This window comes from Hoplias malabaricus, chromosome 13 (genome assembly GCF_029633855.1).
Source record: "Hoplias malabaricus isolate fHopMal1 chromosome 13, fHopMal1.hap1, whole genome shotgun sequence".
NCBI classification, from domain to species: Eukaryota; Metazoa; Chordata; class Actinopteri; order Characiformes; family Erythrinidae; genus Hoplias; species Hoplias malabaricus.
The window spans coordinates 27,033,817-27,048,662 of record NC_089812.1 but is presented as its reverse complement, the minus strand read 5'-3'; the positions used below and the strand labels follow the sequence as shown (position 1 = coordinate 27,048,662).

At 38.8% G+C, this 14,846-nt stretch overlaps 1 protein-coding gene across 1 annotated transcript in view; it reads left to right on the top strand.

Moving 5' to 3' along the window:
* znf385c (zinc finger protein 385C) overlaps positions 1-14,846 on the top strand; it is a 60,424-nt gene that overhangs the window by 361 nt on the left and 45,217 nt on the right. The window lies entirely within an intron of this gene.

Below are 14,846 nucleotides of genomic sequence, written 5' to 3'. Positions count from 1 at the left end.
AAGCGCGCGCAGGGCACAAGGCCTGGCATAAACGGGGGAAGCAGAGCGAGGTGTCAATGACGGAGAGAAAAGCAGAGTCTGGGAGTAATGCGCGTTCACGTGGGACGCGCTGGTGATTAGTTTCCCTAATAGTGATTGTTTGTTCTGGTTATTAGTTCCTGCTGGTGATTGGTTCGTCCTTGTGATTGCAGGTTTTTCCCCCGGTGATAAGTTCACACAGGTGATTATTTAAGCTGGTGGTGAGTTGGTCTGGATGGTCACTGCGTGGTCATGGGTTTCTCCTAAAACATTTTATTTGGGATGAATTTTCACACTGGTGATAATTTTATTGTTATATTTCTTTATCCTGGGTTTAAATTTCTGGTGATAATTTCGTTCTGGTGATGTGTTATGTGCTGGTGGTTAGTTAATGGTTTGCCTTGTTGATTTTTATGTGCTGGTGATTATTTGTGGTGATGTATTTTGCCTTTGCTTTTTTTTTAATGCAGAGGAGAATTTAAGTGTGTTTAGAAATAACCGGGCATCGCTTCCACTCTTATTTTCCCTTTAATGTCCTTATCAGTGCGGCACATATTCAGTAGAATTTATCCGAGGGCCTGGATGTCGTTCTAGAAAATTCATAATGACACATGATAGGCTTTTATTTGTTTTATATTATATTTATTTGATATTGAATTGTTTGTTTGTTTGTTTGTTGTAAAAAATAAAACATCTGTGTTATCTGCGCCGCTCAGATGGTGAAATCGCTGGGAAAGCGAAACAAATGATTGTGACGTTTAAAATTATTTGCGAGAGAGTGGGATTTCAGTTTTTTTCGTGGACTGCCCCTGCCCTCAGTGCAGTAATGCCCTTCAAAACGAGCGTGAGGGGCAGAGTCGCTGAGGATAGAGGGCAGAAAGGCCGGCTTTGGGAAGCAGACTAGACTCGTTTTAATTCAAACATTTGAAATAAATACTGAATGCATTTTTTTTTATTATTTCTATGTTTTCGTATTTAGAGAATTTACAGAAAAACACGAAGAGAAATGCAGTTCAAATGCATTTAGCTGCATTTTGTGTGTGTGTGTGTGTGTGTGTGTGTGCGCGCGCGTGTGTGTATTTTCTAAGTGAAAGCGAATACACATCTTATATAGAGAAAATATTTGAATCATTAATTACAATTTATTTACACTCTTGGCAATAAAAGCGTTTCTAATACATAAATAAAATAAAACACGTTTCTAATGCATAAATAAAATAAAATTAATTTTTTAAATGATTTTTCTTTTCAAGTTGAGCACTAAATGATATCAAATAAACACACACACATTTAAATGCCCTTCTGTAATCAGTGTAGAAATGACACATGAATACACAGATGTGTGGTGAGGCTGGTCGTATTGTTGTGGATGTTGATGTGTTGTTGATGCAGAGGAAGGGGTTTGTTGCAGTTTGTTAGAGTGCTGGTCAGTGCAGTGTTACTGAATTAAATCTTTTAAAAGCCTGTGTGACTCTTTAAGCCAGATACCACTGTCCTCACTCTCCTGGCAACACAGAGGTCACTGCCCACTGTCACATACATATGCAGCTACACAGCTGTTTACACACTTCACAACCTCTCTAGCCTCACCTTTTACACAGAAAAACGCCATGTTTAAAATGTCCAGTGTAAAAACATGTATCTCTGTTTATGTGGATGTTCAGTTTACTACATCAGCTGTCCTTAAAACAGCTGTCCTTCACATTTTGTGAAAATTGAACGAACCAATAGAAAAGCATCAAAAAATCTTTTTCCATTGACTTCCATTGAATGTTAGGAAGGTTTTTTTTTCTTCTCCTGTAAAGTTACTGATTTGTGGAGATACATGTTTTTAATTAGACAGCTCCACAATGCTGCAGACTGTTTAAAGGGGAAGTTAATCTAGGGCCATTTCTATGCACCTCAGAGAGCTTTGATATCAATGGCTTGAATCATTTGTTAAAACATAATAAAATAAATCTATTTTCACTCTCACTGAGCGCCATTCAATTGCAACATAATTTATACACACATTGCACACACAACTTGGCTGATACAGACGTACGTTCCTCGTAATGATCTTGTTGATATTACTATTAATGAAAAGGCATTTGAGGAGGCTAAAGCAGCTAGATGTTTTAACTGAATATAAATATAAACATATTCATCAAATTTGGGGAATTTCCTGGATATATACGTGTTCCTATTTGCGTTGCTAAGTTGTAATGATTTGTGTTAGATATATTAAAAAAATTATATATGGTAGTAATATATATATAATATATTAGTACTGATAAAAGGATTTGGTAAAAATGCAGACAGGATTAAAATGCACAAATTCATCCGTATTCATACCTACCTCCATTAAACACTATGGCTCTGCGGCAGTGTTTTGTTCTGTGATGGACTCTTTATTGTCGCTCATTCTCTGCTTCAGAGACACAGTGGTTCACATCGAAGACTGTGAGGGTCAGCTTTTACACACATTTATGAAAACACACACCGTGTATAGGAATACTCTGCCACCGTGACGCAGTGTATTGAGTGTGTGTTTCAGTGCATAGATATGCCGTGTGTGTGCACCTTCTCACACTAAAACCCTCACACAAAGAGACACATCCCATAAGGTACAATTTGTTTATCTGTGAATGTGTGAATGCATACATCTGTGTCTGAGAGTTAAGGTGGAAGTGGCAGATTGTGCAGTGTGTAATAATGAAGCATATTATCAGTCCTCGTTACCTCTCTCTGATTCTTCTGATCTGTCAGACCTCTGTCAGTTACTACACCCCACGTTTTACGTTGAATATTTACAGCAGAATGTGAACACAGGGATGATTAGATAGAAGCTGTGATAAACAGAAATGGTGAACTGTTTGATGTCCTTGGCAGAAATACAAGCAGTAAAGGTCATAGCATCAATGAAAGAGCATGGAAAAGACTGTAGAACTGACAGATCTTCTTTGAGGCCTCCTTAAATCTTTCAGTCCTGGTGTAATGCAGTGTGCCCTGTTTTATATCAGTGTCAAATTGTTATAGTGACTTCATCTGCCTGCGCTGTACAGATAGTGTCAGTGTTTAACAGCATCAGGATTCTTGTTTAAATGATAAATAAAATGCATTTTGCAGCAGCCCTTAATTACAATTATAAAGAAAATGTTTTTCGGTAAATATAATAAAGCTTAAATGAACGGGAGGGAGTCTGAATATATCTTAATAATTGCAGTATGAGTTTTTTGCATTCGTTTCAAAGGTGTTTTTTCAGCTATTTTCAGGACATGTGGTATATTCTCTGGCTAAATTACATCAACCCCATTTTTTGTTTTATTATTTTTTATTTTACTGATTTTTCTTGCAGTATTGGATTTGGTATTTGATTTTTTTTATTTTGGATTCTATTTTTTATTTTAGATTTCATTGCATAATTGTAGAATAACATTCATATTACATTTTATTTCTTTCCTTAATATAACACAATACACCTTGGTAAATAGAGTCAGTGTGATGAATGTTTGATTAACCCTTTACTTAAGGATTCTGTAACAATCCTGTTTTAAACTGAAGAGTCGTTTAGGAGAGGAATTAAATAGACTTTTTTATCTGCTGTTAATATGTGAATTTGTGTTGTTTTACTGCATTATTTAAGTATTACAAAAAGGCCTGGATTTACAGTGTAGATGGGGTTACAGATTTGTAGCAAGAGAGCAAGACCTTAAAAGACTCCTATTTAAACAAACCATGGAAATTAAGCTACAAAAAGCATCATATAATGATTTCATTATTTTTGTGATGTCACAAAAAGGACACACATGCGATGTGCAATTATGCGATGTCACATTATAATACATTTTAAATGATTATTTAAAATGCCTTTGGAAAACAAACCACCTTAAACATTATTCTAGGACCTCAGCGAAAAGAAGAATTTTATCCACTGCTTGTCAAAATGTATGTAGACACCTCTTAAGGTGCATCAGTTGTGGACACAGATGTGGCAGAGCTTGTATAATCTCCATAGAAAAACATCAGATGAAATGAGACGCACCCGAGCAGCCTGAGGTCACCATGGTCAATGCCAAATATGAGTTAGAAGGGTGAAAATGTGGACACATGAACCATTGATAACCCTCCATTTTAGAAGGAACACTGGAAGAGCAGACGTCCAAAAACCTTTGGCCATATACCGCAGGAGAAAATGTGGGATATGGGCCCTTTAAAGCACATTGCTGCTGGTGGTGGTACAGGAGGCACTGGTCATGAAGCAGTGATGAATGTAGGGGATCCTGACTGTGTCTGAGTATGAGTTACAGATGAATGGTATGTGGGAGCAGGGCGTCCAGACTCTTATGGGAACTGGACGAGAGCTGATGCTTATCTGCTTTCTTGGGGGAAAGAAGACAGATGGGCCATTTGGTGTGTTTAAATGGACCAGTAAATCAAGGCTTTGTGTTATTGAAATGTGCATTATTGTCCCATGTGGTCTGGCATCGTTTTAGTAGAGGCGACACAAAAATAATCATTCATTCATTATCTGCCGTCTCTGTGTCCAGATCCTTAATGACCTCCGGGATTACCTCACAAATCCAGCAACAACAGACATGTGCTGATATTTACGTCTACTCAACCTTGCCCGTGTCATTAATAATATATTTTGTATATTTACAATTTATAATATTATAAATATAATATTTTATTTATATATATTTTCATCTAAAAGTGTTCAAATTGTGTCTTAAAAATATAATTCTAAATAGCAACTGTAAGTTAAATATTTTTCCTAAAGGGAAAAAGACAAGTCACAAACTGATTTTATATTCGATTGATTCATATTTTCTATTCCACCTTAAAAGCTACATATTCAACTCCTTTTACAAAAGTAAATACAGTTCTGGGGTTTAAAAGGGAATGTAGACAATTATTGGGAGCTAATATTCTCACAGCAAAACAAACTCCCCTCATTGTTTGTTTTAATTCAGAAGAGCTACATCTTTTAAGGTGGAATGGTGTGTTTAAATATGATCAGTGTGAAAGGACTGTTGCCTGTAAATATTTATTCACTGTTTGAATTACCACAAAAGCTCATTTGTAGCTCAAGCTTTTTACTTTTGTAGCATTTTCGGTATGTGTTTCATTTCATGCAGTTAGCGGCCTCTTGAATTGGGAGACAGTTCCACCTTAAATAATGTAAGTGTAGCACCAAAATTAGTAAATAATACCCACCAACAGCAGAAACAGAGCAACATTCTCATCTCCTCATCTCTTTTCATGCATTTAAACATTCTGAGGTCTCTCCCCCATCCAAAGTCTTTAGATGTCGAAACTCATGGCTCAGCCAACGATGCACAGAGAACATGTTTTTGTCTGAGCCATTTTGGGATGAGCCCCCTAATTTTTCCCCCATTTACTGAGCCATAATTATGTACAAACACAGGAGCTCCTTCCGGTGTGCAAACTGACCAGAGAACTAGCAATCAAAATATCACAAGGATCAAACACCACTACAGTGTTTTTCCCCTGTCTAAACAGCCCTGTTCAGAACGACCGGTTTCAACCCGTTCCTTTAAATGAAAATGAGCCACAACTAATTTCAGTGTGAGAGCCCAGCAGTGAGGCGCAAAGAGCAGAAGCTGCTGCACCATCCATTTAAGATAGACTGCCACCAGAATGTAATTACTGTACCATTTAAGGTGGACTGGAAATTTCAAAAGCTTGGGAGCTAGAATGCAACTGCTACACCACTTAAAGTTAAATGATCACTTCTATATGACAGTTATGTGCTTTAATTTTATGGCTGAAATATTTAAAGTGGAATAAAAATGTTCTAGTAAACATAAGCACCAGAATGTAACTGCTGCCCAATTTAAGTTGGATTGGATAAATTCTTTTTAGAAGCATAGGCCCCAGAATTTCACTACAGCAACATTTAAGGTGGAAAGGCCAGTTCTGTTAAAAGCTCAGCAGCCAGCGTGTATTTTATTTTATTTTATTTATTTATTATGTTTTTTAAGTTTTATAATTCATACATAAATCTTAGCTAAGGGATTCCTTAAAAACGTAACAGGGTGACGGCTCCAGTCAATAAACTGAAATGACAGTGTGGTCCTGATCGGCCTGTCATCCATCTGAACCGTGTGTGTGTGTTTGTGTGTGTGTGTGTGTGTGTTTGTCTAGCATATGCTGGTCTCAGCAGGGGTTACGACTGTCAGAAAATGGCCAATGGTGATCAGTGTGTGGGAATCTCTCTTGATCTGAAATACCTTGCACTTGACTCCTTGACCCCAAGCAGAGAGAGAGAGAGAGAGAGAAGAAGTGATAAGCAGAGAGAGAGAGAGAGAGAGAGAGAGAGAGAGAGAGAGGAGAGAAAACAAATTAGGCTCTTTCTTGGGCATGATTTAATTGATCACTGACATATTCTGTGCAGTTTTTGTGTGTGTTGTTTGTGACCTCACAATTGCAGCCTTACAGTATTCAACAATTAATTCAAATGCTATCATTCAGCTGATCATAGAACTAACTATAACTATTAACATTGTAACATTAAATATGCTTTTCATATTAATAATTCATACTAATGTGTGATAAAAAGCTCAGGGACTGGGGACAATATTTAGCTTACATCTTTTTGGACTCTTATAGCAACTGTCATGTAAATTGCAATTATTTTCAATTTTCTGTGTAGTTTTATTAATTATATTTTAGGGGGTGTGTGGGTGGGCTACTGATAGGTTTGACCAATCAGTAGGCAGTTCAGAAGCAAGTGTTATTGTGTTACATTTCCTTGGACGGTGTTATTTTTCTAGTATTTTTAGTTATTCAAAATTCCACTGGTATTAAAAACACACATTCAGTCCTATATAATAATAACTACTACTAATAATAACATTAAGCTCATAAGTCTAAACACAGAAGCAGACTGTGATAATATGGTGTGTGTCAGTAAAACCCAATCCTGTGTGTTCTTTGCTGTGAGTTTAGTGGTGATTTTCCCGGTCAGAATCACAAATGCTGCAAAAATTTCATTCTTTTCTCTTTGACTTCCCCATATTGCAGTGTGACACTTTCTCTCTTTGAAGTGCCTCAATTGTCTTCTGCTTGCAGACACACACACACACACACACACATTCCTTTGTTCCCTCACTCATAATCAAACTCCATTTTCTTTCCTTTTTATTTTCCCTTCTTTTTTCTTCTCTTCCTTGTCCCTCGCTCTCTCTTCCCCTCAGTCCCCCTTCTGTAAATACCTTCATTCCAGTTCCTTTATGAGGCCACTGATAAGGAATGTCTTTCATCCTCAGCAGATAGGCCTGTTGTGTGTGTGTGTGTGTGTGTGTGCGCATATGTGAGCATGCGCAAGTGATTTTTGGAGGATTATGATTTTCATACCTTAACAATAGAGAGGGTCGGTGTGTGTGTGTGTCTGTGTGTGTGTGTGTTTGTGTGTGAGAGAGAAAGCAAGAGAGAGAGAGTCTGAATATGTGTATGTTTAATGTTTTAGACAAAAAGTCCTGAAAGTCTAATTAAATCCAAAGGACCTTACCCCAGACCTTATTCCAGAGCAATTTATTGATCCATTCACGAGTGACTTGAGGCACACTGTGATTTAAAAAGTAGTTGAAGATGGAAATATATTGACTAAACAATACCATAATAAACTCTGTACATTAATGTCCATCTGTATGAAATGTGGAGTGAATATCATTTAAAATGTAATTGTTCTAATTATAAATAACAATTTAACCAAATGAAACCATACGTATGATTTGGTTTTCCATTATTTGGGAGCATAAATGTTTTGTTGAATTCACTCAAGTTTGAGTTTATAACCTGCAGAAATCCTTTTGCCATTTCATCTCTAAAATAAAAATAAATAAATAAATAATAATAATAATAATAGTTGACACTATTTAGTAAAGTATGAAATCGGGATAATTTATGTATATCTACAAATTAACGATGTATGAATTAGAGATGATTATATCCTTGTAATAACAATGTAACTGTGGCTTAGTAAAGTGCGGGAAAGACTTAATTCTATCTTACTGAATCAAAACCACATACAAGAATCCTGTTCCCACCCTTTTCTATAATGTGGCCACGCATTACTTTTATAACACCAGCGGAGCTGAGTCTGTGTCCATGTCACTCAACTGTAAAACCTGCCAACACTAGGCTTTAGAGCGCTGGATTCGTATTGGTTGGAGCAGCAGGAATGAAGTGACACTTCATAAAACTTTTCTGTTCATTTATTGATTCTGTGTCATACCTGGGCCGTTCTATGCCTTGTAGAAGTCCATAGAGTTTTACCTGATTTTTTAAAATGTTTGTGTGTGTGTGTGAGTGTGTGTGTATGTTTCGCAAGTGCATGTCACAGAGTCATGCATTGAAAATCTTTCTACATAGGACAGTAAAAGTGTAAATTTACAGCACAGGAAATATCAAATACAATATTTACAATAACATACTGATTCATGAATTACAGTATGCTGTTGTGTTGTACAGTGAGTAAAGGTGCAAATGTCCATTCGTAACATTATACTGTATCGTTTACAGTAACTATATATATATATATATAATATGAGTATGTGTGTGTGTTAATGTGTAAATGGCTTAGATAGTACAGTATACTATACTAATATAACAGTAGACGGTAATGATGACATCGATGAGTGTGTGTTTGATGGTGTTTATAGAGGAGGCGGAGTCAGTGAAGGTTGGTCAGTAGGTTGTTGTGTTGTGGGTGGAGTTATATCTACAGTGTCTATAGAGTGAAGCTGAGGTAGGGTCAGTGTTGTTGGGGTGAACTGGGTCTCAGTCTCTGAAAGAAGTCACTGTTGGAGTTTACTGTGATTTTAATGCTGTATAATTACAGTAAAATGACTGTATAATACTGTAAAATATATAACGATACACTGGCAGGGCTTTACTGGTACATTATACAAAACAGGATGCCATTTTGAAATAGAAGAGTATCAAGAATGTATATTAACTGGAGCAGTGACAAGGGTCTTGATTCATAGCAGGGGTCCAGCTTTGTGATTGTTGTCTCTGCATTGTCTTTATCTCCACTCACACACACCACATAAACACACACAGGAAAGGGATCAGGGAGCCAGAGAGACGAGGTGATTGGGGGTAATTTGTGGGGTTTTGGGTGGACAGCTGGTTCTTCCATAATTGTCCCCCATCAGGACGACCACATTCTAAAAGAGAAAAATATTGGGGGTGGGGGGGGGGGTTTAAACTGGGTTGTCCTTTGTTATTCTAATGGACTCACAGATATGCAGTGTGTTTAGAGGTGTGTACTGTGGCCCAGAAACAGCAGCAGAGGACAGAAGGGACAGAGGAGATGCTTCAGGAGAGAGGACTGTCCTCGGGACACAGACAAAAGGTCACTGCTGTTCTCGGGCCTCTTCTCTCTTCTTGTCTCCTCTCTTTTTTCTTTACTTCTCTTTTGATTAATTTAGTCCCTTTTTCTCTCTCTTTCACTTTGTCTTTTCAGTCCTAATGCCTGGTTCTTATCACTCCTCTCATCTCTTGTTCTTTGGTCATTTTAAATTCTCTTCTCTTCTCTTCTCTTCTCTTCTCTTCTCTTCTCTTCTCTTCTCTCTGCTGCGGTTAATTTCAGCTCAGATGTTTGCAATAAAGAATGAAATAAATAAAACTATAAGGATCATCAGTTTCTGTCTAGACCTCATTTGTGGATCTTTGTGGATCAGATGACCATATGTGATACAGACCTATAGTTTGATGACCCTTTTTTTATTGTGCATGTGTGTGCGTGCCCGTGTGTGTGTGTGTGTGTGTGTTTGATATACCTGCATTACTAATGGCAATGGAGCCCTGGTGTGTCATGTTGTGTTCCCTGCTATGTTTTCATTAGCCCAGATTGCTAAATTGCAAAGGCACTTCCCGTATTTGTCTTTACTTGATCTTTTTAACAATATACAGGAGCTCAATGCACGTGGGGTGTGTGTTTGTTTCTGTCTCCTTTGTTGTTATTTTCTTTTTATTCTTTGTTATTTTATGAAGTTCATTAGTTTATTTACTTATTTAGTTTGCTCTCTGCTCTCTGGCCTATGTGTGTGTGTGTGTGTGTGAATCGTTGGGGGGGGGGGGGGGTCGCAGTACAGTGTAATGTTAGTGTGATGATTTTGTGAGCAGTAAAGTCATTTCACTTAACCCTGAGTGGAAAACAGCTCCTCTGAGACTGAAGAGAGAGTAAAGAGTGTGTGGGGAGGGGCAGGGGGTGGTGTGTGTGTGTGTGTGTGTGTGTGTGTGTGTGTGTGTGAGAGAGAGAGAGAGAGAGAGAGAGAGAGAGAGAGCGGGGACCTGTCTTTCTTGTGAGGACCACCTGGTCCCCACAATGCCCACAATGTAATTCATTATGCATTAAACTAAAGACATGTTTTAAAGCTGGATTAAGGTTAAGGTTGTGTTTAGGCTTAAGCTCTCAGTACTTATGGAAAAGTTAATGGTAAGTGTCCACAAAATGAATGGAAGTCTATGTAATGTCCCCACAGTTCATAGATACAAGAACTGTGTGTGTGCAAGAGAGACCCTCCATCATGAGCTGCAGTTTCTATTGTCTCTGATTCGCTCTGTCTGCCTACATCTAGCGCCTGAAGGTGAAAGCCATGCATCACCCTGATTGTGTGTGTATGCATGTCTCTGTGTGTGTGTGTGTGTGTATGTATCCTGGAGAGGTTTGTGTGAGTAAGCCATGCATAATGCATCAGCTACACACACTCTGACACACACACACAGCATGGCCCTTTAATTTCGCTCAAATCTCACACAGCGACAACACCACACTGACTTTAACTTTAAACTGTCTTTCTTACACACACACACACACACACACACACACACACACACACACACACATTTTTTCTCCTACCTCTCTCTCCCTCTCTCTCTCTCTCTCTCTCTCTCCGTCTTACTCTTCTTTCTTTTGCGTCTCACCTTCTTTTCCATCATTGTATGGTCTTTCCTCTCTCTCTGTCTATCTTTCGCTTCATTTTTTGTTTTATTTCTGTCTTTGTTTCTTCCTTTCTCCCCTGCTTCTTTTGTCTGCAAAACTGTGAAATGAATTCAGCACAGCAGATCAGGGTTCAGTGCCCCACCTGGGTGAGCACACAATGCTTAACCAATGAGAGTTTTTTTAGGATTGACTCCTAACACCACAGCTGCCTTCCTCTGTGACATCACCGAGCAGCCAGTGGCTCTGGATGAGAGTGTGTACTGATGCTGTGAGTGTGTGTGTGTGTGCTTTGCAGTGCTGGACTGCAGCAGGGTGTAGCTCCTAAGCTGAGGAGCTGCCGTGGTGTCAGGGGAGTGTTTAAAGTGGCTGATGGGGATAAATGAAGTTGTGCAGAGGGGCTTGTGGAGATGAATGTCTTTACTGGATCGCCATTATTTGGCATGACGCATGAGGCTTATTTAAAACAATTAGACCCAGCTGCTGCCAAACTCTGCGCCCCCACTCATTTACGCAAGACTCTGATAAAAAGTGAAGGCATTATTACACACAAACACACACACGCATGCACGTAGGCACACACAGCAATGCATTTACACATATTTATGCACATAAACATATAAACCCATGCCCAAACACGACACAGGCGCCAACACACATCTCAGTGACACGCTGACCTTCAGATTACTCGCCATTAACATTAAAAACCCAAGATGATGGTGTGATGTATTGTGTCTTTCATTAACAGTATGGCTAACGTCACTAACTATGAATAGATGCTGGACGCTGCTGATTAGATTAATGCCATTTGCATAATCTGTTGTTGTTCACTTACATTTGTTGTTAACAAAATTAGCTTTATTTTGTGTGTGTGCGTGTGTGTATGTGTTTATGTGTGCATCTTTGGACAAGAAAGTGAAAAAGCAGACTGTCTGCTTAAAGTCCTAACATTTTATACGTACTCAAACCTTCATATCCCGTATGTCTCTCTCTCTCTCTGGTTCTCATATTTTTTCTCTTTTTTCATCCTCCTCTCTCTCACTGAATGTGTGTGTGTGTGAGGTGAGTGAATGTGCATGTGTGTGTGAGAGGTGAATGTGCATGCGTGTGTGTGTGTGAGAAAGAGAGAGAGAGGTGTGTGTGAGAGGTGAGTGTGTGTGTGTGTGAGAGAGGTGAGTGAATGTGCACGTGTGCGTGTGAGATGAGTGTATGCGGTGTGTGTGAGATGTGTGTGTGTGTGAGAAAGAGAGAGAGAGTTAAGTGAATGTGTGTGTGAGGTGAGTGAATGTGCATGTTTTTTGTGAGGTGAGTGCATGTGTGTGTATGGGGTGTGTGTGAGATGAGTGTGTGTCTGTGTGGGTTTATGGGGTGTTAGTATGTGTGAGGTGTGTGTGTGTGTGTGTGTGTGTGTGTGAGTGATTACTCTCTCTCTCTGGTGCAGTAAGATAGTTTTGCCTGTGATGGATATGAATGCCACGTCTGCAAATGAGTCTATTCACAGAGGAAATGATTTCATTTCTACAGGAATTCATTCAGACACCTTCCACGACCCTTTAACTGCTACTGATTGAGCTGTCATTCAATACCTGTGTGTGTGTGTGTGTGTGTGTGTGCGTGTGTGTGTGTTGGGATGTAGAATAGCGATGCTTACCAGTATATTAGATATTTCTGTTGTATATTCTGGAGCACAAGTGGCGCAAATGTCTTAGCATTGGTGCTATGATCATGTGACTGATGGTGCTGTGGGTGGAGCTAAATCTACAGTGTGCTGTATAAGTACAGTAACATAACTGTGTGATACTGTAGTGTAACCTGCAGTGCTTTATGATGCTGAGCTGGGGATGAGTAGAGTCCTGGTTGTGTTGTTGTTGTGTGGGAAGGCCAGTGCGGGTTCAGAGAGTGTGTTCTTGTGTTTTGTTGCTGGTCGAATTGTGAGCAGTTGCTCTTTTGGTGATTCACTGTGGAAAAATAACTTCTTTTTTAAATGAACATCATCTTATCAACTCAGCCACTGATAAGCCTTTGGCAAGATTTAACTGTCACTATCAGTCTCTCTCTCTCTCTCTCTCTCTCTCTCTCTCTCTCTCATATACTCACAACACACACACACACAGCTCTGTTAGGGTGTATTAGAGAAGTGTCAGTGTTAATGTTTTCTGCTGATTAATATTAAGCTTACTCTCTCTTTTTGTTATTTCCTTCTAATGTCGGCTTGCATTTCCTTTTCCCTTTCCTTTCCCTGTTTAATTTTCATTTTCCTTTTCTTTTTCCTTTAAATTCTTTCCTTTTCCTCTCCAATACATTTTCCTTTCCTTTCTTTATCATTTTAATTTTCCCATGCTTTTCATTGCCATTTCTTATCCATCCATTCATTTCCCTTCCATTTCATTTTTCCTTTTCCTATCCTTCTCTTCCTTGAATTGCTTTCCATTACCTTTTCCAGTCCACTTCCTTTCCTTTTTTTATCTGGTTCATTTTTCTGTCCTCTCCATTTCCTTTACCTATTCTTTTCTTTCCATTTATTTTCCTTTTCTTATCCTTCCCCTTTCTTTACTTGCCTTTCCATTTCCTTTTTTCTTTCTTCTTTTCCATTTCCAATCCTCTTCGTGCAGGAACTATTAAACCACAGAGCAATATTTTCTAGTGTTTAAATTGCCTCTAAAATTGTAAAAGGATGACGATTTTTCAGATATCTTCTTGTTTCAAGGTTCATATCCATCCACTGACTCCATGAAACCTTTTTATTTTTAATTTAGTTTTAGTATTTAATAAAATCATAGTTAAATTGAATAATCCACTACTCTCACAGAGTTGTCAATTTCTGAAATATTTCATACATGATTTGTGTGCGTGTGAGAGTGGGGAGAAAGGGGGTTATTGTAGCATTCTTTAAAATAATTTAATTAATTAAAAAAGAATTCATTTTTAACCTGAATACAGTACAGTACACGTACATTTTCCAGCCTCATTTAGACCTTTATAGTTTACAGTTTAAAAATATAAATAATGCAAATTAATGTATTAAAGTGGCTTCTAAATCTTTTTCCTGTCAATTTATATTTCTCATCCTTTCCTGCACCCCCACCTCACCTTCCTTTATTTTCTTTTCCTTTCCTTTTTTCCCTTTTTTCTCCCTTTATCAGTTTCTTATCCCCTTTCTTTACTTTGCTTTTTATTACATTTCTTTACACAGGGCGGCACCGTGGCACAGCAGGTAGTGTCGCAGTCACATAGCTCCAGGGGGAGGTTGTGGGTTCGATTCTCACTCCGGGTGACTGTCTGTGAGGAGTTTGGTGTGTTCTCCCCGTGACCGCGTGGGTTTCCTCCGGGTGCTCCGGTTTCCTCCCACAGTCCAAAAACACACATTGGTAGATGGATTGGCGACTCAAAAGTGCCCGTAGGTGTCTGTGTTGCCCTGTGAAGGACTGGCGCCCCCTCCAGGGTGTATTCCAGCCTTGTGCCCAATGATTCCAGGTAGGCTCTGGACCCACCGCGACCCTGAACTGGATAAGCGGTTACAGATAATGAATGAATGAATGAATTTCTTTACACTTTGTTGCTCTTTTCCTTGTTTATTTTCTCACCCCATCTCATTTCTGTCTCTTGCCCTCACTCTCCTTGCGTGTGTGTGTGTGTGTGTGTGTGTGTCAGTGCTGATCTCTATAGAATGAAGATAATGAAGTGTTGTGTTTTAATCAGATCGCTTATGCAGACCTTCTTCTGCTCTTTATCTTTTACACTTTAGCACCATGTCCCAACACACACACACACACACACACACACACTCATTCACACAAACACACATTTCCCAGCTCCCTAGAGAGGAAACAGAGTAATTTATCACTACTGCACAGCCTCAGGGTGTAAAACA